This window comes from Petromyzon marinus, chromosome 57 (genome assembly GCF_048934315.1).
Source record: "Petromyzon marinus isolate PM22_M1 ecotype Great Lakes invasive population chromosome 57, UKy_Petmar_22M1.pri1.0, whole genome shotgun sequence".
In the NCBI taxonomy this organism is placed as follows: Eukaryota; Metazoa; Chordata; class Hyperoartia; order Petromyzontiformes; family Petromyzontidae; genus Petromyzon; species Petromyzon marinus.
This window is the reverse complement of record NC_133723.1, coordinates 9,870,844-9,897,224: the sequence shown is the minus strand read 5'-3', so window position 1 is coordinate 9,897,224 and position 26,381 is coordinate 9,870,844. Positions and strand designations below refer to the sequence as shown.

The 26,381-nt window shown below is 52.8% G+C and overlaps 1 long non-coding RNA gene across 1 annotated transcript; it reads left to right on the top strand.

Moving 5' to 3' along the window:
* The first annotated feature begins 10,046 nt into the window (after positions 1–10,046).
* Positions 10,047–25,518, top strand: LOC116955042 (uncharacterized). Its single transcript, XR_012929727.1, has 5 exons — positions 10,047–11,260; positions 11,579–11,781; positions 18,162–18,323; positions 20,850–21,012; positions 24,981–25,518. It is a non-coding gene; the product is annotated as an uncharacterized LOC116955042 (long non-coding RNA).
* Positions 25,519–26,381: the final 863 nt, after the last annotated feature.

The following is a 26,381-nucleotide window of genomic DNA, read 5'->3' as shown; positions in this document are numbered from 1 at the left end:
GGGATCGAACCCACGACCTCCTGTATACCAGGCGAAGTAGTTAACATCTAGCCACTGTGATGATGATGAGAGAGAGATACACACAAACTCCAAATATACAGCAGCAGGCGTCAGGGTCGGGATCGAACCCACGACCTCCTGTATACCAGGCGAGGTAGTTAACATCTCATAGCCTCAGCTGCAGGCCACGTGCATAGCCACCAGCGCCTGGCACTGGCACACAACCACAGAAAACAAAAACCCATCGTCTGTCAATCATGCTGCCCTAAAGAGGAACATATATATCGGATGACGTTTCGGGTGATGGCTCTTCTTCATGGCCAGATAAGTAAGAGTGAATCATCGATGAAAATGACCCTGATAGAAATGTTAATTGGAAGAATAATTCTTCCCTGGGAAGTTCTGGACTGCAGGCATGCCGCACCACCACCATCATTATCGTATGTATGTGTGTGAGGATACTTATTTCGCACCGGACGAAGTCAACCGTGGCTAATCGGAGATGCGGAGGAAGGACAACAAACTGAAACACAACATCAACAAGCGGTTAGTTGCCCGGTGGTACAAATTCCACATTCCTATGACAGGGACGAGGTCTCGCCAGAGGGCAACGGCCACTGGAGACATCTCCATGAAGCGGGACCCCGTTGAATCGACATCGGAGGGGGAGGGTTGATGGGCCGAGTTGACCCCCCTCCCACCCCCCCCAACAAGAGCAGGGATGTGAACTCTCAAACCCTTCCCATTGCGAGCCACCGTCACGCACTCCCTGGAGTAGGGATGGACCTGCAGTACACCGGTGCAGCATCAAAACGCACCGGTACCGATGAAGCAAGTGGGGAAAAATAAGTCGAAGTTCGAATCAGAAAAATCTGTTCATCAGTCTGTCATTGACCCTGTCGCCGAGTCTGACGCTGTTCGAAAGTTTATTCACTTGATAAAATATGAAGAAAAAAAAATGTTCATATTGGCCGTTGATTTGGGGTTGCGTTGAATCGAGGCAACCGTCCGACCAAGTCTTAGCACACGAGGACAAATTTTTATGCCTTTGTCACACGGAGCGAGCCACTCGCCATCGAGGTCGGGTCGCCGCTCTACGGCGAGGGACTGCGTGAAGCTTCGTCGTGGGTCAGCCGCTCGTGCAGTCGCTCCGTCACCCGAGCCGCTTCGACATCACGAGAACTGAGTTTTGACGCGCCGCCACCACCGCCACCACCACCACCACCACCGCCGCCACCACCGCCACCACCACCACCGCCGCCACGGCCACCACCACCACCGCCACCACCACCGCCACCGCCACAGCCACCACCACCGCCGCCACCGCCGCCAGCGCTACCACCACCACCGCCACCACCACCGCCACCACCACCGTCACCACCACCGCCACCACCACCGCCACCACCACCACCAACCCCGGAAGATTTTCTGACCCGGGGTTGCGAATCGCGGCAAATAAAAAATTATTGCGAAAATTTAGATTGTTTTTTTTATATCGGAATCAGAATATTTATTTATTCTTGAGGAATCCGATGAGCTATGAAGCTCTTTTTCACAAATGTCCAGTAGGGGGCATGAGGTAGGAACGTTACAACAGCAAAGAGTGACACAAAAACACGATCAGAGTGCAAAGTACAAGAAAGGTAAACAAATCACACACACACTCACATAAATACATTCACATAAACACACATAAAGATAAAGATCCCCGTATAGCCTCAACAGACTGTAGGGCAAGTGCTGTTAGCGAGCACCTATGAAGGCTGGAACGGTACACAAGGGGGTGGGTGGCCAGCACCACGCCCGACCGCCTTTGTCTCCCTAGTGGCAACGTTTTCACACCGCACCAAGTACTCATTTGGGCTGAGTCGACCTAGAGGAGGCCCGGGACCGGTTCAGATAATCGTCACTGGTGTTGGCCGTGAGCGGGAATCGAACCCGGGTCGCCAGGTTCATAGCGCAGCGCACTAACCGCTACACTATCGCTCCCCACACATACACACACATACACACACACATACACACGTACATACATACACATACATACACATACATACACACATACACATACATACATTCACATATACACATACACACATACAACAACAACCGCCATTCGCCACTAAGTGGCGGTGACGTCACCACGACGCTTGTGCCAGGCCATGTGCACCTTGAGGCCACGTGAAGTGTCGAACGCCCGCGGGCAGGAGGTCACGGGGCAGACCCAGGTGCCACGGGTCGACTGACTGAGATGACTGGCTGGTGCACCACCTGTGCCCCCTACTGTGCCAATCTGCTGTGCTTTAGCCAGCCGGCGCTCCGCTCGTTGTTGTGAGCGTGGCTCCTCCGCCCTCCGTTGTTGTTGGAGGGCGACTGCCTTCAACTGCCCAATAGCGTCCTTCACGAGCCTCCTCCACAGAGGCCAATCGTGACATTACCCGGGCCCGCTCACCATCAAGTCCACTCAGCTCCACGTCCTCCTGTACCACATCACTCCATCTCTTCTCTAGCCTGTGCCGCGCCCGATTAGCCCCCTCGATCCGGCCGAACAAAAGCTGTTTCGGCATGCGGTGGCTGGGCATGCGGGCTACATGACCCAGCCAACGCAGCCTTGCCTGCCGGAGGAGCTCACCGATGGGACCTTGCCCAGATCTTTCAAGGATTTGTGAGCTCCTCACACAATCCAGCCTGGTTAAACCCAGGATGGATCGTAGGCAGGCCAGCCTAAATGTTTCCAACCGGCGAAGATGCTCCATTAAGAGGGTCCACGTTTCGCGAGCGTAGAGAAGGAGGGAATGACCGTGGCCGAGAAGACCTGAAGCTTCGTGCAGAGCGACAGACCAGGTAGCTTCCACACAGCGTTATGCAACCGATGAAAATATATTGCCGCTCGACTGATTCGGAGTGAGACCACTGCTGTTAAACTGGAGCCAGTCATAAGCACACTGCTCAGGTATGGGAAACTCTCCACTCTCTCCACAACTGCACCATCACCGATTGGGAGTTGTGGGGGTGGAGTGTCCGATGGTACAAAATACCCAGGCAGGTGCTTAGTTTTGGTGGGGCTGATGGTAAGACCCCATCTATTAGGACACGCTCCAGTCTCAGCAGCAGCGTCTCAAACTCCGCCTCTGAATGAGCAGCTATTACCAAATCATCGGCATACATAACGTGGTTGAGCAATAGGATGCCATCCCTTGACCGCACCCGGGCATCGATCAGCCTCTCATTATATCTGTACCAAATGGAGATTCCCCCGGTACAGCTATTGAAGGCTTCGCGAACTACGTGGTCAAAATAGATGTTAAATAATGTGGGAGCCAGAGGACATCCCTGTCGCACCCCAAGGTGTACAGGGAATGGCTCTGACTCCCGGCCACGTAGTTTTACCCGGGCCCGCTCACCATCATGAAGGTCCTTAATGATTTTGAGCAGAGGGTCAGGTACTCCAAAAGCACGAAGAACAACCCAGAGCCCAGGCCTACTGATGGTATCAAAGGCCTTGACCAGGTCAATAAAGCAGAGATGTAGGTCTTGTTGGAATTCCCTACACCTCTGCTGTAGCAGACGGACAGAAAATATGGCATCTGTGCAGGACCGCCCTTTCCTGAAACCGCATTGGGGCTCTGCAAGCTTCTCCTCAGCGTGCCTGGCAAGGCGATGTTGAATAATCCTTGCCAGGACCTTTCCCGGCACACTGAGGAGTGAGATTTCCCTGTAGTTGTTACAGTCTGTGCGGTCCCCCTTCTTAAAGAGGGAGACCACCAGGGCATCCTTCCAATCCTGCGGAACCCGTCCAGTGGTCCAGATTGTTGTTATGATGTCATATAGGGCAGTCTGTGCACAAACGCCGCCCTCTCCCAGTATTTCGCTCGGGAGATTGTCTCTACCCGGTGCCTTTCCTGGTCTCAGACTCCGGATCGCCTTCAGTACTTACTCAACAGATGACACCTCAGCCAGCCACTCACAGGGGGTGACTTCTTCCAATATTTGAGGCACTGCAGCCTCAGCAGGGTCATCCCCACTTTGTGCCACGATGTTTTCCTGGCTGAGGGATTTCCCCTCCCACAGGAACTCACTGAAATGCTCAGCAAATCTGCAAACCTGTTCCTGGGGGTCGGAGATTGGATCACAGTTTTTTCCCCTAATGATGGTAATAGGTATGGCGCTGAAGGTTACTTTTTTGATGGAGTTAAATAGAGATTTGTGATCACGGGCCACTGAGGCAGACTCCATCTCCTCAGCAACCCGCAACCACCACCCATCCTTGCAGCGCCTCATGGCTCTCCGAACCTCCGAGCGAAGGCTGCTATAAGCCTCCTCATTCTCTGACGTGGGATTCTGTAGCAGATGACAGTGGGCCCGTCGCTTTTTCTCACCCATCCTGAACACCTCCTCTGTCAGCCAGGGTCTCTGGGGAGGTCTGGACCGCGTACCCAAAGCAGCCATTGCAGCTGCATGAGTCGCAGTCCTAAACCTCGCCCATTTACCCTTGACATCAGGAGGAGTGGGGGACGATGTCAACCCTAGCCGCAAGCGATGATGAAATTCTCGCTTGCAAATTTCATCAGATAACTGAGACCAGGCCACTTTAGGTTGGAATGGGGTCCTGGGTGTACACCCACCACCGGAGTGGAAGAATGGCAGGCGCATCTTACAGATGACTAGTCGATGGTCAGAGGGCAGATCAGCTCCACGATAGGTCCTGGTGTCAAGCACATGGGCTCGCATCCGCTGGTCCATCACTATGTAGTCCAGCAGATGTTCTTGCTTGGACCCGGCATGCATCCATGATGTTGTGTGGATGCGTCGATGCCGGAACAGCGTGTTGGTAATTACAAGCCCATGGGCTGCACAAAAATCTAGCAGCCTCCTACCGTTGTTATTGAGCTGATCTGGCCCATGCCATCCAATCACTCCAGACCAGGTGCCAGCATCATGACCAACTCGGGCATTGAAGTCACCCAACAAGATGACTATTCCGAGGGGCCATTTCAGCCAGCACCTGTGGCAGGAGGTCATAGAAGGCATCTGACTCGTCGGCTTTGCCTGCATCCCTCCACGGATGTTCGTCTTCGGTGGGGACATAAGTAACCACGACCACCACTCCTCGCCTCCGGTTTATGGGAACGTGAGCCCAAAGTAGCCTGGGGCTTACAGCTTCCCACACCTCACCGCCACGCTCCCACGCCCCCTTCATTATTTTGTTCAAAAGAAGAGCCACACCCTGTTGTTTGCCGGCCTGCTTCCCCGAGTAGAGGACTGTCCACCCCTCATGGTGGCAGGAGCCAGAACCGGTCCACCGGACCTCCTGAATGCCACAGAGATCCAGGCGGTACCGGTCAAGCTCTCGACAGAGGAGTGGCAGCCTCTCCTCCGCAGTGAGCGTTCGACCATTCCACGTGGCCATCCATAGTGGCTTTTCGTTTTTTCTGGAGGAGCCCCAAGGGCTCCGCCAATTGGGGTTTGGCCAGGAGACGTCATAGACGCCTGTCCCCCCGGGGCCTCCGGCACAAGCTTATTAGTTACATATTTTAGTCGTAGTTTAGTGGTAATTAGTTGAAGGTGGAGGGGTTACCAGCCCCTTGCACCCATCCAGAGCCCCCGTTTAGCCACTGTGGTGGTCACAGACATACATTCAACAACAACAACCGCCATTCGCCACTAAGTGGCGGTGACATCACCACGACGCTTGTGCCAGGCTATGTGCACCCTGAGGCCACGTGAAGTGTCGAACGCCCGCTGGCAGGAGGTCACGGGGCAGACCCAGGTGCCACGGGTCGACTGACTGAGATGACTGGCTGATGTACCACCTGTGCCCCTTACTGTGCCAACCCGCTGTGCTTTAGCCACCCGGCGCTCTGCTCGTTGTTCTGAGCTTCGTTCCTCCGCCCTCCGTTGTTGTTGGAGGGCGACTGCCTCCAACTGCCCAGTAGCGTCCTTCACGAGCCTCCTCCACAGAGGCCGATCTTGACACCGCTGGTACCAGTCATCGGCAAGTCCACTCAACTCCACGTCCTCCTGTACCACATCACTCCATCTCTTCTCTAGCCCGTGCCGCGCCCGCTTAGCCCCCTCAATCCGGCCGAACAAAAGCTGTTTCGGCATGCGGTGGCTGGGCATCCGGGCTACATGACCCAGCCATCGCAGCCTTCCCCGCCGGAGTGAGCTCACCAATGGGACCTTGCCCAGATCTTTCAAGGATTTGTGAGCTCCTCACACAATCCAGCCTGGTTAAACCCAGGATGGATCGTAGGCAGGCCAGCCTAAATGTTTCTAACCGGTGAAGATGTTCCATTTGGGGGGTCCACATTTCGCGAGCGTAGAGAAGGGATGGAATGACTGTGGCCGAGAAGACCTGAAGCTCAGTGCGGAGCGACAGACCAGGTAGCTTCCACACAGCATTACGCAGCCGATGAAAAGATATTGCCGCTCGACTGATTCGGAGTGAGACCTCTGCTGTTAAACTGGAGCCAGTCATAAGCACACTGCCCAGGTATGGGAAACTCTCCACTCTCTCCACAACTGCCCCATCACCGATTGGGAGTTGTGGGGGTGGAGTGTCCGATGGTACAAAATACCCAGGCAGGTGCTTAGTTTTGGTGGGGCTGATGGTAAGGCCCCATCTATTAGTGGCACGCTCCAGTCTCAGCAGCAGCGTCTCCAACTCCTCCTCTGAATGAGCAGCTATTACCAAATCATCAGCATACATAACGTGGTTGAGCAATAGGGAGCCATCCCTTGACCGCACCCGGGCATCGATCAGCCTCCCATTATATCTGTACCATATGGAGATTCCCCCGGTACAGCTATTGAAGGCTTCACGAACTACGTGGTCAAAATAGATGTAAAAAAATGTGGGAGCCAGAGAACATCCCTTTCGCACCCCAAGGTGTACAGGGAATGGCTCTGACTCCCGGCCACGTAGTTTTACCCGGGCCCGCTCACCATCATGAAGGTCCTTAATGATCTTGAGCAGAGGGTCAGGTACTCCAAAAGCACGAAGAACAACCCAGAGCCCAGGCCTACTGATGGTATCATAGGCCTTGACCAGGTCAATAAAGCAGAGATGTAGGTCTTGTTGGAATTCCCTACACCTCTGCTGTAGCAGACGGACAGAAAATATGGCATCTGTGCAGGACCACCGTTTCCTGAAACCGCATTGGGGCTCCGCATACACACGCACATACACAGTGGCGATGTTTACACACCACACCAGGTACTCATTTCAGGCTGAGTCGACCTAGGGGAGGTCCAGGACCGGTTTAGATAATCGTCACTGGGTGTTGGCCGTGAGCGGGAATCGAACCCGCGTCCCCAGGTTCATAGCGCAGCGCGCTAACAGCTACACTACAACACTAAACCATCCCATCCTAGAAAAGCGCACTGAGGTGTTAACTACTTTTTCAGAAGCGACTTGGATACCACACAGAACAGCCGCTCAACAAAGTGGCTCAACGAAATATCACCAAGCTAGTCTGAACAAACTGACTGTGCGAACCGCCAATGACGTCCTAATGCCTCATGCCCCTCACCTCCCACCGTTCTCAGAGCCCCCGGGGTCACGCTGGATGCTCAACACAGCGTCACGGAAGATCAATACGTGCAAATTAATTAGAGCGATTTAGGGAGCGCATCAGCGAGTTGCCATCACGTGACGAACAGGGCCTCAGGGTGCCTCTGGCTGAGTTTGGTGGGGGGTGACTTTGTGTGAGTGTAGGGTGAGTGTAGGGTGAGTGTTGGGTGAGTGTTGGGTGAGTGAGATTGGTGATGTGAGTGTGAGTGACTTTGGTGGGTGAGTGTGAGTGAGTTTGGTGGGTGAGTGTGAGTGAGTTTGGTGGGGTGAGTATGAGTGAGTTTGGTGGGGTGAGTGTGAGTTTGGTGTGGTGAGTGTGAGTGAGTTTGGTGGGGTGAGTGTGAGTGAGTTTGCTGAGTGTGAGTGAGTTTGGTGTGGTGAGTGTGAGTGAGTTTGGTGGGGTGAATGTGAGTGAGTTTGGTGGGGTGAGTGTGAGTGAGTTTGCTGAGTGTGAGTGAGTTTGGTGTGGTGAGTGTGAGTGAGTTTGGTGGGGCGAGTGTGAGTGCGTTTGGTGGGGTGAGTGTGAGTGAGTTTGGTGGGGTGAGTGTGAGTGAGTTTGGTGTGGTGAGTGTGAGTGAGTTTGGTGGGGTGAGTGTGAGTGAGTGGGGTGGGGTGAGTGTGAGTGAGTTTGGTGAGTGTGAGTGAGTTTGGTGGGGCGAGTGTGAGTGCGTTTGGTGGGGTGAGTGTGAGTGAGTTTGGTGGGGTGAGTGTGAGTGAGTTTGGTGGGGTGAGTGTGAGTTTGGTGTGGTGAGTTTGAGTGAGTTTTGTGGGGTGAGTGTGAGTGAGTTTGGTGGGGTGAGTGTGAGTTTGGTGTGGTGAGTGTGAGTAAGTTTGGTGGGGTGAGTGTGAGTTTTGTGGGGTGATTGTGAGTGAGTTTGGTGGGGTGAGTGTGAGTTTGGTGTGGTGAGTGTGAGTGAGTTTGGTGTGGTGAGTGTGAGTGAGTTTGGTGGGATGAGTGTGAGTGAGTTTGGTGGGTTGAGTGTGAGTGTGGTGGGGTGAGTGTGAGTGAGTTTGGTGGGGTGAGTGTGAGTTACTTTGGTGGGATGAGTGTGAGTGAGTTTGGTGGGGTGAGTGTGAGTGAGTTTGGTGAGTGTGAGTGACTTTGGTGGGATGAGTGTGAGTGAGTTTGGTGGGGTGAGTGTGAGTGAGTTTGGTGGGGTGAGTGTGAGTGAGTTTGGTGGGGTGAGTGTGAGTGAGTGTGGTGGGGTGAGTGTGAGTGAGTTTGGTGGGGTGAGTGTGAGTGAGTTTGGTGGGGTGGGTGTGAGTGAGTTTGGTGGGGTGAGTGTGAGTGACTTCGGTGGGGTGAGTGTGTGAGTTTGGTGGCGTGAGTGTGAGTTTGGTGGAGTGAGTGTGAGTTTGGTGGGTCGTGTGAGTGAGTTTGATGGGGTGAGTGTGAGTGAGTTTGGTGGGGTGAGTGTGAGTGAGTTTGGTGGGGTGAAATTGTGTCTGTGTGTCTGTGTGTCCGTTCTAGTCAGTGTGTGTGTGCGATTGTGGTGGTGTGTGTGGGTGTATGTGTATCTCTATGTGAGTTCATGTCAGTGTGTGTGTTTGCGAGGGTCAGTGTGTTTGATGGTTGATGACAGTGTGTGTGTGAGAGTTAGTGTCAGTGTGTGTGTGAGTTAGTTTCAGTGTGTGTGTGTGAGAGTTAGTGTCAGTGTGTGTGTGAGTTCATGTCAGTGTGTGTGTGTGAGAGTTAGTGTCAGTGTGTGTGTGTGAGAGTTAGTGTCAGTGTTTGTGTGTGTGAGAGTTACTGTCATTGTGTGTGTGAGTTCATGTCAGTGTGTGTGTGTGTTCATGTGAGTGTGTGTGTGTGTTCATGTGAGTGTGTTCATGTCAGTGTGTGTGTGTGTTCATGTCAGTGTGTGTGTGTTCATGTCAGTGTGTGTGTGTGTGTTCATGTCAGTGTGTGTGTGTGTTCATGTCAGTGTGTGTGTGTGTTCATGTGAGTGTGTGTGTGTTCATGTCAGTGTGTGTGTGTGAGAGTTAATGTCAGTGTGTGTGTGTGTGTTCATGTCAGTGTGTGTGTGTGTGTTCATGTCAGTGTGTGTGTGCGATTGTGGGGTGTGTTTGCTGAGGGTGCTCCAGTGTAGCGCTTAGCGCTCTGCGCTACGAACCCGACCGCCCAAGTTCAATTTCCGCTCACGGCCACCAACATCAGTGACGATTATCTGAACCGGTCCGGGGCCTCCCCTAGGTCGACTCAGCCTCGAATGAGTACCTGGTGCGGCGTGTAAACATCGCCACTGGGGAGACAAAGGCGGCCGGGCGTGGTGCTGGCCACCCACCCCCTCGCGTGCAATGCCGGCCTTCATAGGTGCTCGCTAACAGCACTTGCCCCAACAGTCTGTTTGAGGCTTTACGGGGCATCTTTGTCTTTGACGGAGCTGTTGTGTGGAGGGCGGGTGGGCGGGGCGGGCTGCGTGGGGTGGGGGCTCAGGGAGCCGGGATTTTGTTTAAAAGAGCGACTGACGAGAGGGTGGGATGGAGAGAGAGATAGTAGTGTGTGATGGAGAGAGATGTTAGTGTGTGATGGAGAGAGATTAGTGTGTGATGGAGAGAGATAGTAGTGTGTGATGGAGAGAGAGATAGTAGTGTGTGATGGAGAGAGATGTTAGTGTGTGATGGAGAGAGATTAGTGTGTGATGGAGAGAGATAGTAGTGTGTGATGGAGAGAGAGATAGTAGTGTGTGATGGAGAGGGAGATCAGTGTGGGATGGAGAGAGATCAGTGTGGGATGGAGAGAGATAGTAGTGGGTGATGGAGAGAGATTAGTGTGTGATGGAGAGAGATAGTAGTGTGTGATGGAGAGAGAGATAGTAGTGTGTGATGGAGAGGGAGATCAGTGTGGGATGGAGAGAGATCAGTGTGGGATGGAGAGAGATAGTAGTGGGTGATGGAGAGAAAGATAGAGATAGTAGTGTGTGATGGAGAGAGATGGGATTGTTTGATGGAGAGAGATAGTAGTGTGTGATGGAGAGAGAGATATTAGTGTGTGATGGAGAGAGGTAGTAGTGTGTGATGGAGAGAGATGGGATTGTTTGATGGAGAGAGATAGTAGTGGGTGATGGAGAGGGAGATCAGTGTGGGATGGAGAGAGAGATCAGTGTGGGATGGAGAGAGATAGTAGTGTGTGATGGAGAGAGATAGTATTGTTTGATGGAGAGAGAGATAGTAGTGTGGGATGGAGAGAGAGATATTAGTGTGGGATGGAGATAGATAGTATTGTTTGATGGAGAGAGATATTAGTGTGTGATGGAGAGAGAGATCAGTGTGGGATGGAGAGAAAGTAGTGTGTGATGGAGAGAGATAGTAGTGTGGGATGGAGAGAGATAGTATTGTTTGATGGAGAGAGAGATAGAAGTGGGTGATGAAGAGAAAGAGAGAGATAGTAGTGTGGGATGGAGAGAGATAGGATTGTTTGATGGAGAGAGATAGTATTGTTTGATGAAGAGAGAGATAGTAGTGTGGGATGGAGAGAGATAGTAGTGTGTGATGGAGAGAGATAGTATTGTTTGATGGAGAGAGAGATAGAAGTGGGTGATGGAGAGAAAGAGATAGATAGTAGTGTGGGATGGAGAGAGAGATCAGTGTGTGATGGAGAGAGAGACAGAGTGTGGTGATGGCAGACCCGTGTGTGTGTGTGATTTTGTCAATTCGCCACCTGCCTTCTTGACACGACACGAGGTGCTACTGAACTCATGGGCACAGCGCACAATGCACTTCCATTCTTTACCATCCATCTCATCAAAATGACAACCAATGTTTCAAAAAAGAAAAAGTCTATTTTAAGTGTGCAGTCGGTTTCATTCGTACAAACAGGTGACATTCGTCTCTATATGTGCGTGTATATTTCTTGAGTCTTTTCAGTAAGATTTAAACTTACCCTCTTTATCCTATCAATTACAACCAAAGTATTTATTAAAATTTTAGCGCCTCCAGTGATTGTGAGGTTTGACTCTTTGTGTTTTTTACCCCCCCCCTCTCCCCCACCGCCGTGCCAAGCGAACGGCGATGCGAGGCGCTTTGCTCTTCACCTTGCGGTGGACAGCTCCGTCAGCCCCCTCCGTCTCACCGCACACCCACGCGGTTGTCTTTGTCGAATACAAAGGGGATCCCGTCCCAGACCACGTGGCTTCTGACGACCGCGTGGCTTCGCGTGGCTCCGCGTGGCTCCGACCGACCTCCGTGCGAAACGGCTCAACGAGGTGAGTTGCCGCACCCACTGCCATTCCTGAGCCCAGTGCCCCTTACTGGACATGTGTGAGAGAGAGAAAGAGCTTTACAGCTCATCGGATTTCTCCTGCAGGATTCATAAAGTTTCATGATGCTGATTCCGAACTTTTCAGCCGTATTATTGAGTCAGCTGGCGCTCGCTTTAACCACCCCTAGAGATTATGATGAGGTGGCACTTTTATACCACGAGATAGCCGATGATGATGATGATGTTACCAATCAGGCGGTACTTATTTTACCCCCCCCCCCCAAGAGAGATGATGATGATGATGATGGATCTAGCAATATAACTGCTTATCATCTTTGCAATCGTTACGACACTTAATACCGTGTTACAAGACGCTCTGTTTTCACCCCCTCTGTACTCCAAGCGAAAGGTGTCTCGGGACGTTTGGGGCAATGCGATCGGTGTGCGTGTTGTGTGCGCGTGTGACGACATCTACACAACCTTGCTGACTCCGGGAGGAGGGGGGTGCGTCTTACTTTCCAGAGAACCTTGTAATCGAGAGAGTGCGCTATTTGTGTGTAGTAATTATTAAACAGCTGATAAGCGCTTTAAAGTTGCTCTATACACCATCATCATGTTCTCTATGGCCTGCGCAAAACGAACACCGGTCTGATTTGCCAAAGCCATGATCTTCAATGGTCTCTCTGGGTGGGTAAATTCCTTTTGCTAAACTGGTGCAGAAATTCCACAGTGATCGGATCCTGCCAGAGGAACGTGGAATTGTCACCACTGGGCTTCGTAGCCTCTTTTCAAGGGGGCTCGCGATGGCCGTGTCGGATCTGCGCATAGCCGGCGGGTGAAAGAAAACCGGCGAATTGGTAGCACAGCAAGTAGATGCAAATTGAGCACTCCCATCTCATAGACGGTGAGTTGGAACTTCGCCCCCGGGGGTATGACGGCTTCACCGTTGTCGGCCAGTCCGTGTTGTCGCATGGCTGTCAGATGTAGGGCAATGCAGCAAGTAGGTTAGCTGCGATAGAAATTGAGCACTCTAATCACAAACACACACACGCGTGTATATCTGTGTGTGTATATAAGCAGTTTGAGCGTTTCGAAATACAGGTCACACGCAAACACACACACGTACACACACACGCACACAGGGACACACACACAACAACAACAACCGCCATTCGCCACTAAGTGGCGGGGACGTCACCACGACGCTTGTGCCAGGCCATGTGCACCTTGAGGCTACGTGAAGTGTCGAACGCCAGCTGGCAGGAGGTCACGGAGAAGACCCAGGTGCCACAGGTCGACTGACTGAGATGACTGAGATGACTGGCTGATGCACCACCTGTGCCCCCTACTGTGACAGCTTGCTGTGCTTTAGCCACCCGGCGCTCCGCTCGTTGTTGTGAGCGTCGCTCCTCCGCCCTCCGTTGTTGTTGGAGGGCGACTCCCTCCAACTGCCCAGTAGCGTCCTTCACGAGCCTCCTCCACTGAGGCCGATCATGACACTGCTGGTACCAGTCATCGGCAAGTTCACTCAGCTCCACGTCCTCCTGTACCACATCACTTCATCTCTTCTCTAGTCCGTGCCGCGCCCGTTTATCCCCCTCGATCCGGCCGAACAAAAGCTGTTTCGGCATGCGGTGGCTGGGCATGCGGGCTACATGGTCCAGCCAACGCAGCCTTCCCCGCCGGAGGAGCTCACCGATGGGACCTTGCCCAGATCTTTCAAGGATTTGTGAGCTCCTCACACAATACAGCCTGGTTAAACCCAGGATGGATCGTAGGCAGGCCAGCCTAAATGTTTCTAACAGGCGAAGATGCTCCATTAGGGGGGTCCACGTATCGCAAGCGTAGAGAAGGGAGGAAATGACCGTGGCCGAGAAGACCTGAAGCTTCCTGCGGAGCGACAGACCAGGTAGCTTCCACACAGCGTTACGCAACCGATGAAAAGACAATGCCGCTCGACTGATTCGGAGTGAGACCTCTGCTGTTAAACCGGAGCCGGTCATGAGCACACTGCCCAGGTATGGGAAACTTTCCACTTTCTCCACAACTGCCGTATCACCAATTGGGAGTTGTGGGGGTGGAGTGTCCGATGGTACAAAATACCCAGGCAGGTGCTTAGTTTTGGTGGGGCTGATGGTCAGGCCCCACCTCTTAGTGGCAAGCTTCAGGTTCAGCAGAAGCGCCTCCAACTCCTCCTCTGAGTGAGCAGCAATTACCAAATCATCGGCAAACATAACATGGTTGAGCAATAGGGAGACATCGCTTGACCGCACGCGGGCATCGATCAGCCTCCCATTGTATCTGTACCAGATGGAAATTCCTCTGGTACAGCTACTGAAGGCTTCACGAAATACATTTTCGAAATAGATGTTGAATACTGTGGGAGCCAGAGGACATCCCTGTCGCACCCCAAGGTGTACAGGGAATGGCTCGGACTCCCGGCCACGTAGTTTTACCCGGGCCTGCTCACCATCAAGAAGGTCCTTAATGATTGTGAGCAGAGGGTCAGGGACTCCGAAAGAACGAAGAACAACCCAAAGCCCAGGCCTACTGATGGTATCATAGGCCTTGACTAGGTCAATAAAGCCGAGATGTTGGTCTTGTTTGCATTCCCTACACCTCTGCTGTAGCAGACGGACAGAAAATATGGCATCTGTGCAGGACCGCCCTTTCCTGAAACCGCACTGGGACTCCGCAAGCCTCTCCTCAGCCTGCCTGGCAAGGCAATGTTGAATAATCCTTGCCAGGACCTTTTCTGGCACACTGAGGAGTGAGATGCCCCTGTAGTTGTTACAGTCTGTGCGGTCCCCTTTCTTAAAGAGGGGGACCGCACAGACTGTAACAAGTACTACTTCTTAAAGAGGGGGACCGCACAGACTGTAACAACTACAGGGGGACCACCAGGGCATCCTTCAAATACTGTGGAACCCATACAGTGGTCCAGACTGTTGTTATTATGTCATGTAAGGCAGTCTGTGTACAAACGCCATCCTCCTTCAGCATTTCGCTTGGGAGGTCATCTCTGCCCGGTGCCTTTCCTGGTCTCAGACTCTGGATCGCCTTCAGTACTTCCTCAACAGATGGCACCTCAGCCAGCCACTCACAGGGGGTGACTTCTTCTTCCAATATTTGAGACACCGCAGCCTCAGCAGGGTCATCCCCACTTTGTCCCACGAAGTTTTTCCAGGCTGAGGGATTTTGCCTCCCCCAGGACCTCACATAAATGCTCAGCAAATCTGTAAACCTGTTCCTGGGGGTCGGAAATTGGATCACCGTTTTTTCCCCTAATGATGGTAATAGATGTGGCGCCGCAGGTGACTTTTTTCATGGAGTTAAATAGAGATTTGCGATCGGGGGCCATTGAGGCAGACTCCATCTCCTCAGCAACTCGCGACCACCACCCATCCTTGCAGCACCTCACGGCTCTCCGACCCGCCGAGCGAAGGCTGTGGTAAGCCTCCTCATTCTCTGACGTGAGATGCTGTAGACGATGACAGTGGGCCTGTCGCTTTTCCTGAGCCAGCCTGAACACCTCTGTCAGCCAGGGTCTCTGGAGAGGTCTGTACCATGTACCCAAAGCAGCCATTGCAGCTGCATTAGCCACAGTCCTAAACCTCTCTCATTTACCCTCGACATCAGGAGGAGTGGGGGACGATGCCAACCCCAGCCGCAAGCGATAATGAAATTCTCGCCTGCAACTGTTATCAGCTAGCTGAGACCATGCCACTATGGGTTTGAATGGGGTCCTTGGTGTACACCCACCACTGGAGTGGAATAATAGCAGGCGCATCTTACAGATGACAAGTCGATGGTCAGGTGGCAGATCAGCTCCACAGCAGGTCCTGGTGTCAAGTACATGGGCCTGCATCCGCTGTTCTATCACTATGTAGTGCAGCAGATGTTCTTGCTTGGACCCGGCATGTATCCATGATGTTCGTGTGGATGCGCCGATGCCGGAACAGCATTTTGGTAATTACAAGCCCATGGACTGTACAAAAATCTAGCAGCCTCCAGCCGTTGTTATTGAGCTGATCTGGCCCATCCCTTCCAATCACTCCAGACCAGGTGCCAGCATCATGACCAACTCGGGCCTTGAAGTCACCCAACAAGATGACTCTGCCCCGAGGGGCCACTTTAGCTAGCACCTGTGACAGGAGGTCATATAAGGCATCTGACTCATCGGCCTTGCCTGCATCCCTCCACGAATGTTCGTCTTCGGTGAGGGCATAAGTAACCACGACCACCACTCCTCGTGTCTGGGTGATGGGAAGGCGAGCCCAAAGTAGCCTGGGGCTTCCCACACCTCTCCGCCACGCTCCCACGCCCCCTTCATTATTTTGTTCAAAAGAAGAGCCACACCCTGTTGTTTGGCAGTCTCCTGCCCCAAGTAGAGGACTGTCCACCCCTCATGGTGGCAGGAGCCAGAGCCGCTCCACCAGACCTCTTGAATACCACAGTGGTCCAGACGTTACCGGTCCAGCTCCCGACAGAGGAGTGGCAGCCTCTCCTTTGCAATGAGCATTCGAACATTCCATGTTGCCACCCATAGTACTTTTTTTGTTGTTTCTGGAGGAGCCCCGAGCACACACACACGCACGCACACACACACACACGCACGCACACGCACATACAAAGAGACAAAGATCCCCCATATAGCCTGTAACAGACTGTAGGGGCAAGTGCTGTTAGCGAGCACCTATGAAGGCGCACATACACACACACGCGCACACACACACACACCCGCACACACACACGCACACACACACGCGCACACACACACACACACCAGCACACACACGCACACATGCACACACGCACACACATGCACACAGGTACACACACACGTGTCGCTCGCATGCCGCTTTATCTATTTATTTGAACGCGACTTTTACAACACAAATCGTGTATGGCCCATATCAGTGTCTTGTGCGCGTGTTGAACTTCTTTCGCACCGTACGTAGCCAACCGTGCTAATCGACGGTGCGAATGTAGCCATTTGTACAGCTGCTGGTATTGGATGGATATCTTAAAACCGATGACACTATTAATAGTTTAAAAGTTAATAGCACCTCCGATTAGCACAGTTTTATTAGTACGGTGCGAAGGATGTTCAAAATACACTCAACTATTTTTATTTTACCAGGTAAGGCCCACTGAGCTGTATAGCTCTTTTTCAGAAGCGACCTGGCCACAAATGGTAGCTCTACAAAGTGGCTTATCATCGTCGTGTGGAAATTTACTGCTGCAAAATACCCTAAACGTGTGGTGATGTTGATTCTAAATGTGGAGGGAGAAATACCGGAGGACCCGGAGACAAATCCACACGACCACCGTGTAAGAGAGAGCGAGACACGCACACTCCAAATATACAGCAGCAGCAGCAGGCATCGTCAGGGTCGGGATCAAACCCACGACCTCCTGCATACCAGGCGAGGTAGTTAACATCTCCTAGCCACCGTGATGATGATGAGAGAGAGAGACACGCACACTCCAAATATATAGCAGCAGGGATCGTCAGGGTCGGGATCGAACCCACGACCTCCTGTATAGCAGGCGAGGTAGTTAACATCTACACCCCCCCCCCCCCCATCGTGTCGAACCGGCGACCTCCAGATTGCAAATCCATCGCGACTCAAACTCATTACAATCGCTGGGGGGGGGGGGGGGGGGTCTCCTTCCTGCTATTGTAGCCTCTCGACCTTTTGGGTCAGAGTCAGGGGCGCTACCGTGGCTATGAGATGTTGACTACCTCGCCCGGTATGTAGGAGGTCGTGGGTTCTATCCTGACCCTGACGCCCGCTGCTGTATATTTGGAGTTTGCGTGTCTCTCTCTCTATCTCCCCGTGATCGCGTGGATTTTTCTCCGAGCCCTCCGGTTTTCCCCCTCCACATTTACAGACGCGGCGTTTAGAGTATTTGTCTGCTGCTATACATCCCCACGTGACGGCGATAGTGGTGATGATGACGATGAGCCCACTTCGCCGAGCCATCATTTGCGATAGCCAGGGTCGCTCCTGCAAAAGAGCCACGTAGCAGCTGAGTGGGGGCCTGACGCCTGGTGAAATACAATTAAAAGTTTCAACAAAATTTCTCGACCGCTCCCGTTCACCGCTCGCCTCCTAGCAGTGGCATCTCTGCCCCCGTTCCCCCGTCCGCCCCCACTCCGTTCGCTTTCCACCGCTGTGTTCCCCTTCACGTTACCGTCACTCGCGCATCGCCCCACGTGGCAGCCCCCGACACACAAAGGGAATAGAAGGAGCGATTGTTGTTGCTTGTTGTGGTGTAAACCGCACTGCCACCCCTCGTATGAGTTGGGGGGGGGGGGTGTTTGGGTTGGTTGGCGGATGGTTCATCACCACAGCCAACTCCATTCGTGTCACACAGGAGGCTCATTGTGAGACATCGCGCAGCCAGGGCAGAGCATGTGACGCCCACCACCTCGTGACAAGTGCGGGCTACCCGGGGCCCCCTCGGGGCGGCACTCGAAATATGAAAGTGATAAAGAGACGACTCGACACCATGAGCTCCCTCGTGACACCCAGCCTGGTGAGGTGCCACCCACACCCCCGGGACATCCACCCTGGTGAGGTGCCACCCACACCACGTGACACCCACCCTGGTGAGGTGCCACCCAGACCCCCGTGACACCCACCATGGTGAGGTGCCACCCACACCCCGTGACACTCAGCCTGGTGAGGTGCCACACAGACCCCCGTGACACCCACCCTGGTGAGGTGCCACCCACACCACGTGACACCCACCCTGGTGAGGTGCCACCCAGACCCCGTGACACTCAGCCTGGTGAGGTGCCACCCACACCTCGTGACACCCAGCCTGGTGAGGTGCCACCCAGACCCCCGTGACACCCAGCCTGGTGAGGTGCCACCCACACCACGTGACACCCAGCCTGGTGAGGTGCCACCCACACCCCGTGACACCCAGCCTGGTGAGGTGCCACCCACACCACGTGACACCCAGCCTGGTGAGGTGCCACCCACACCCCGTGACACCCAGCCTGGTGAGGTGCCACCCACACCACGTGACACCCAGCCTGGTGAGGTGCCACCCACACCCTCGTGACACCCACCCTGGTGAGGTGCCACCCAGACCCCCGTGACACCCACCCTGGTGAGGTGCCACCCACACCACGTGACACCCAGCCTGGTGAGGTGCCACCCACACCCCGTGAAATCCACCCTGGTGAGGTGCCACCCACACCCCGTGACACCCAGCCTGGTGAGGTGCCACCCACACCCTCGTGACACCCACCCTGGTGAGGTGCCACCCAGACCCCCGTGACACCCACCCTGGTGAGGTGCCACTCACACCCCCGGGAATCGAACTCGGGAATCCGGGGTTCACAGCGCACCAACCACTACACTACCGCTCCCCACACACACTCACACAGGCACACACACGCACACACACAAGCACCAGTGACGATTATCTGAACCGGTCCTGGGCTTCCCCTAGGTCGACTCAGCCTTACATGAGTACGTGGTGAGGCGTGTAAACATCGCCACTGGGGAGACAAAGGCGGCCGGGCGTGGTGCTGGCCACCCAGCCCCTCGTGTGCCGTGCCGGCCTTCATAGGTGCTGCTACTCGCTAACAGCACTTGCCCCTACAGTCTGTGACAGGCTACACGGCGGAACGTCGCTTTTGATGCATTCGATTGCATCAGCTGTTTACTTGATGTGTCGCGTCCGTGAGCATAGGAGTGGTGACGACGATGGTGAGGGTGGTGATGATGACGACGATGAGGGTGGCGATGATGACGACGATGATGAGGGTGGTGATGATAACGACGATGATGAGGGTGGTGATGATGATGAGGGTGATGATGATGATGATGGTGGTAATGATGATGACGACGACGATGAGGGTGGTGATGATGAAGACGATGATGAGGGTGGTGATGATAACGATGATGAGGGTGATGATGATGATGACGAAGGTGGTGATGATGACGACGACGATGAGGGTGGTGATGACGACGACGAGGGTGGTGATGATGATGATGATGAGGGTGGTGATGATAACGACGATGAGGGTGGTGATGATGACGACGTTAATAAGGGTGGTGATGACGATGATGAGGGTAGTGGTGATGATGACGACGATGATGAAGGTGATCATGACGACGATGATGAGGGTGATGATGATGACGATGATGAAGGTGGTGATGATGACGATGATGAAGGTGATCGTGACGACGATGATGAGGGTGGTGATGATGACGATGATGAAGGTGATGATGACGACGATGATGAGGGTGGTGATGATGACGACATTGATGAGGGTAGTGATGATGACGACGATGATGAAGGTGATGATGATGACGATGATGAGGGTGATGATGATGAAGGTGATGATAATGATGACGACGATGATGTTTGATGTCGACTTATAAGGCAGGAGGGAGGCTTCGTTAGTGGGGCGAAAGTACAGCTGGTAGCTTGTTATGAGACCTCCTTTGCCAGTAACAAAATATAGTAATAGGTTTTATCCTTTTAACTGGCACAAAAACTGACACCTTTATTCAAGGCATCATGTTTGCAATAACCACAACACAAGCAGTCAAAATGCAAACAAAAAAGACAACTCTGATAATAATATTGGCACTGTCCTTGAATTTGATTGGTCCACACCCGAGACGCCTTTTCTTAGAGCGTAGTCTCCATTGGTGTTGGACCAGAAGACGCCAAACGGCGTACAACTCAAAAACAGCGCACTATCAGAGTATTGAGGTGCTCGGGGTGAGCATTTACATTATGAGACCTCCTTTGCCAGTAACAAGATATAGTAATAGGTTTTACCCTTTTAACTGGCACAAAAACTGACACCTTTATTCAAGGCATCAGAGTTGTCTCTTTTGTTTGCATTTTGACTGCTTGTGTTGTGGTTATTGCAAACATGATGCCTTGAATAAAGGTGTCAGTTTTTGTGCCAGTTAAAAGGGTGAAACCTATTCCTATAGGTAGCTTGTTGTTGATGTTTTGCAATACGCTCTCTGCTGTGGAGTGTTTCAGTGTTGTCCGCCCTTCCTTATTGCGCGTGCGACTTTTCTCCAGGGAAGTCCACCACCACCACCACGACCACCACCACGACCTCCTCTCCTCTCTCCACCGGGGGACGAATTCTGCGCATTGCCAAGTGGTGGACGCATCGCGAGGACAACGAACGATTCCACCCCGTCGAGGCGCCTCGAGTCTGCCCAGTGCGGTGTTTCACGGGGTAGGATTGCGTCTCGTCTCTTGGTGATTCATCACATGACTCGATACAAAGAAACTATGAAAACAAAAAACACATATATATTTTTTATAGGTCGCGTAAATGATATGAATGTGTCGTTAAACCCGCCACCACCCGACACAGCCGACTAGTAAGGTTTGTCACGTCAAACAGAACGTGTCACTAGTACAGCACACCGATGTGTTGGAGAGCAAATCCACAACATAATACAATCTGAGTACGACGTTTCGCCAGTAATTACAACTAGCCTCATCAGGCGGACAGCCAAACCCTATATTATGGATGATATTCATCGCGAAAGCCTACGTGTTAAACTAAACTAAATTAATTTTCATCATCAGACCTCCTTTGCCAGTATCAAAATATAATCATAGGGGTTTTCCCCTTTTTACTAGCAACAAAACTGATATTATGTTTTTTGTTTGCATTTTGACTGCAGGTATTGTGGTGAATGCGGACATGAATCCTTGTAAAACGGTTTCAGTTTTGTTTCCAGAAAAAAAGGGGGAAAACCCTATTATTATTACTACTACCATATTTTGGTACTGGCAAAAGAGGTCTAATGATGTAGATGCTCACCCCGAGCCCTCATTACTTTGATAGCGGCATTGTCTTTGAGCTGTGTGACGCCTTTTGGCGTCCTCTGGTCGAGCACCAATTGGGTCGAGGCTCAAAAGAAAGCCCTCCCTTGGTGTGGACCAATCAGTTTCAAGGACAATGCATCATATATTGTCATGTGTTTTTTGTTTGCATTTTGACTGTAGGTATTGTGGTGAATGCAGACATGAATCCTTGTAAAAAGGTTTCAGTTTTGTTGCCAGAAAAAAAGGGGAAAACCCCTATTATTATAATTTAATTTTACCAGGTTAAAGCCCCACATTGAGCTGCTCTGTAGCTATTTTTTCAGCAGCGACCCTGGCCACCACAAACGAAAGCTCGACGAAGTTGCGGCTTCTCATCAGCGTGTCGAACTCTACAGCAGCCACACAGTCTACACGCGTGGCGATGTTCACTCTAAATATGCGGAGGGAAAAACCGGAGGACCCGGAGACAAAATCCACGCGACCACGGGGAGAGAGAGACAGGGTTCGGATCGAACCCACGACCTCCTGTAGACCATGCGAGGTAGTTAACATCTCCTAGACACCGTGGTGATGATGAGAGAGAGACACGCAAACTTCAAATATACAGCAGCAGACGTCAGGTTCGAGATCGAACCCACGACCTCCTGTAGACCAGGCGAGGTAGTTAACATCTCCTAGCCACCGTGATAATGATGAGAGAGAGACACGCAAACTCCAAATATACAGCAGCAGGCGTCAATGTCGGGATCAAACCCACGACCTCCTGTACACCAGGCGAGGTAGTTAACATCTCCTAACCACCGTGATGATAAGAGAGAGACACGCAAACTCCAAATATACCGCAGCAGGCGTCAGGGTTGGGATCGAACCCACGACCTCCTGCATACCAGGCGAGGTAGTTAACATCTCCTAGCCACCGTGATGATGAGAGAGAGACACACAAACTCCAAATATACAGCAGCAGGCGTCAGGGTTGAGATCGAACCCACGACCTCCTGCATCCAGGCGAGGTAGTTAACATCTCCTGGCCACCGTGATGATGATGAGAGAGAGACACGCAAACTCCAAATATACAGCAGCAGGCGTCAGGGTCGGGATCAAACCCACGACCTCCTGTACACCAGGCGAGGTAGTTAACATCTCCTAGCCACCGTGATGATGATGATGATGAGAGAGAGAGACACGCATACTCCAAATATACAGCAGCAGACGTCATGGTTGAGATCAAACCCACGACCTCCTGTACACCAGGCGAGGTAGTTAACATCTCCTAGCCACCGTGGCACCCCGTGTCGTCAGATGATTGTATCACTCTTGGTGCTGCCTGCGACTCGTCAGATCACAGCATCTCAGCCGGGGTGGGTGGTGTATGACCATGGTGGGTACTTGGACGGGACGGAGACTCCCGGTAGCTCCAGAAGTAGTGAGTCGGTGGTTAGATGGGTGAGTATGTTGTGGTCTGACATGTGGTGAGTGGGTGGGTGAGTGGGTGGGTAGATGGGTGAGTGTGTTGTGGTCTGACGTGGTGAGTGGGTGGGTGAGTGGGTGGGTAGATAGATGAGTGAGTGTGTTGTGGTCTGACATGTGGTGAGTGGGTGGGTGAGTGGGTGGTTAGATGGGTGAATGAGTGTGTTGTGGTCTGACATGTGGTGAGTGGGTGGGTGAGTGGGTGGGTAGATAGGTGAGTGTGTTGTGGTCTGACGTGGTGAGTGGGTGGGTGAGTGGGTGGGTAGATAGGTGAGTGAGTGTGTTGTGGTCTGACATGTGGTGAGTGGGTGGGTGAGTGGGTGGGTAGATAGGTGAGTGTGTTGTGGTCTGACATGTGGTGAGTGGGTGGGTGAGTGGGTGGGTAGATAGGTGAGTGTGTTGTGGTCTGACATGTGGTGAGTGGGTGGGTGAGTGGGTGGGTAGATGGGTGAGTGAGTGTGTTGTGGTCTGACATGTGGTGAGTGGGTGGGTGAGTGGGTGGGTAGATGGGTGAGTGAGTGTGTTGTGGTCTGACGTGGTGAGTGGGTGGGTAAGTGGGTGTTGTCATGAGCAATCGTGTAAGTGGTCGTGAATATGGTGACCCAAGTGTGTATCCCACTCACGGCTAACAGTGGCGAATATTATTTGAACCGGAGCCGCTCCTGTGCTTTCCCCTAGGCTGACTCAGCCTTAAATGGGTACCTGGTGCGCTGTGTAAACATGAGCAGTGGGAAGACAAAGGCGGCCGGGCGTGGTGCTGGCCACCCGCTCCATTACCTTCATAAACGCCGCTTGCTCGCTGACACGGCACTTGCGCCCCAACAGCCCCCGTTCAAGGCTGTCCGGGGATTGGGGGTCTTCGTCTTTGTCGCGACCTCCAGCGTAGCGATGATGAGACGGAGCGGTCCGTGTGTGGTTAGACGCGAGCCATCGACGTGTGTGGTCGACTCGACGAGTGAAGATCGCCGGGAAAAAAAAAGTCACCAGGGCGGTAGGAGCGATAGCAGAGCGGCACGGAGGTGACTGACCAGGGCGGGGGGGGGTGGTGGTAGAAATGCGTCGTGAGCACACACCGGTCATACTGAAGTAGTAGCTCACGATTTTCACAAGTATATATTTAGCTATATTTTTGCCAGCGTAAGGCCCCCCCCTCCGCCCCGCGCTGAGCCGCTAGAGCTCTGTATGTTTGTGCCGAAGCGACCCTGGCCTCTCAGAAATGCGAGCTCAACGAAAGTGGCTGATATAATCATCGTCGACGTGGGTCACGTGGACATTTAATTCAGCAGGCGAATGCCTCCGAAGGCGCGGTGAGGACTCCCGGAGACAAATCCACGCGACCAGCACGTGGAGAGAGGGAACGAGAGACACGCAAACTCCAAAAACACAGCAGGCTTCAGGGTCGGGATCGAAGCTACAACCTCACGTGTCGTGTTTGTGTCACTGTTGCTGTGACGTTCTCACCCGGTGCCCCTACTGGACATCTGTGAAAAAGAGCTTTATAGCTCATCGGATTACTCCAGTATCAATAAATATTCTCATTATTATTATAATTCTGTATATCAGGCGAGGTAGTTAAAATCTCGCCACCGCAGCGCCTCCATAGTGTGGGCGCGAGACTCGTGATGGTGATGATGTTGTGTGACGATGTGACGATGATGATGATGTGTGACGATGTGATGACGACGACGATGATGATGACGGTGATGACGACGATGATGACGACGACGATGATGATGATGACGACAACGATGACGACGATGATGACGATGTCATGACGACGATGATGACGATGATGATGATGACGACGACGACGACGATGATGATGATGACGATGCGATGACGACGATGATGATGATGACGACGATGATGATGTGATACCCTTGGGTCGTTTGTTTGCAGGACCGCGGTTGTGTTCCAGAGGGATTGGAGAAGGAGCGAGCGAGCGAGCGAGACGGGGGTGGAGAGGGGGGTGGGTGGCGCATGAAGAAGCGAAACATCCCCTCCCCCCCCCCGGCCCCCCAGAAACAACAACCACCGCACGTCCCCCGTGTGATATGTTTGATATATTAGGTTGTTTCTTACACACGCAACTATATATCAAACATATGCGTACGGTGGACGGGCCGAGTCAGCCTCTACGCCGGGGAAAGCGACAGGCGCCTCCCTCTCGGTCCCTCGCCCAGCGTCTTGTGGAGTTCGTCTTGTGTTGTTCGTCTTGTGGAGTTCGTCTTGTGGAGTTCGTCTTGTGTTGTTCGTCTTGTGGAGTTCGTCTTGTGTTGTTCGTCTTGTGGAGTTCGTCTTGTGGAGTTCGTCTTGTGTTGTTCGTCTTGTGGAGTCCGTCTTGTAGAGTTCGTCTTGTAGAGTTCGTCTTGTGGAGTTCGTCTTGTGGCGTTCGTCTTGTGTTGTTCGTCTTACGGAGTTCGTGTTGTAGAGTTCGTCTTGTTGTTCGTCTTGTGTTGTTCGTCTTATGGAGTTCGTCTTGTGGAGTTCGTCTTGTGTTGTTCGTCTTGTGGAGTTCGTCTTGCAGAGTTCGTCTTGTGGAGTTCGTCTTGTGGAGTTCGTCTTGCTCGTGGTTTTTTTTAAGTTTTCTTTTCTTTTCCGGGCGTGGGCAACGCATCGGTGTGTGGGTTCCGCGCTGTTGTCGCCGTCAGCTAAAGCTCCCTCGAACGTCGCCGGTTATTCGATGTGGGGTCTTCTTTATCCTCCTCGTCCTCGTCGTCTTCTTTCGTACGGCTTCTGGTGAAGAATGCCGCAAAGCGACAAACTCGGCGATGTTCACGGTCAAGGTGGCTCAAGCCGCCGGGCAACCCGCGTCACGAGCAGCAGCAGCAGCGGTGCACCGCCGTGACTTCTCCCTTCGCACTTGCGGATCCGGGGAATTGCGTCGTGAAGGTCTCTCCGTTCCGCACGGAGTTTTTGAACGTTCCACTCGCGCATCATCATCATCATCAGCAGCTCGTCCGCACCTGCTGCTGCTGCCGCCGCCACGGTTTGAGCAGTGGGCGATGCGGGTTTAGGGGTTGGACCATGAGGCCGCTTCGTAGGAGCTCAAACCCCCGGGGATCTTCGGGGTTGGGTCCCTCGCAGTGAACATGTGTAGGTCTACAATCTTGTCCCTGACATCCTTGGAGAGCTCTTTGGTCTTCGCCATGGTGGAGAGTTTGGAATATGATTGATTGCTTCTGTAGACAGGTGTCTTTTATACAGGTAACAAGCTGAGATTAGGAGCACTCCCTTCAAGAGTGTGATCCTAATCTCAGCTCGTTACCTGTATAAAAGACACCTGGGAGCCAGAAATCT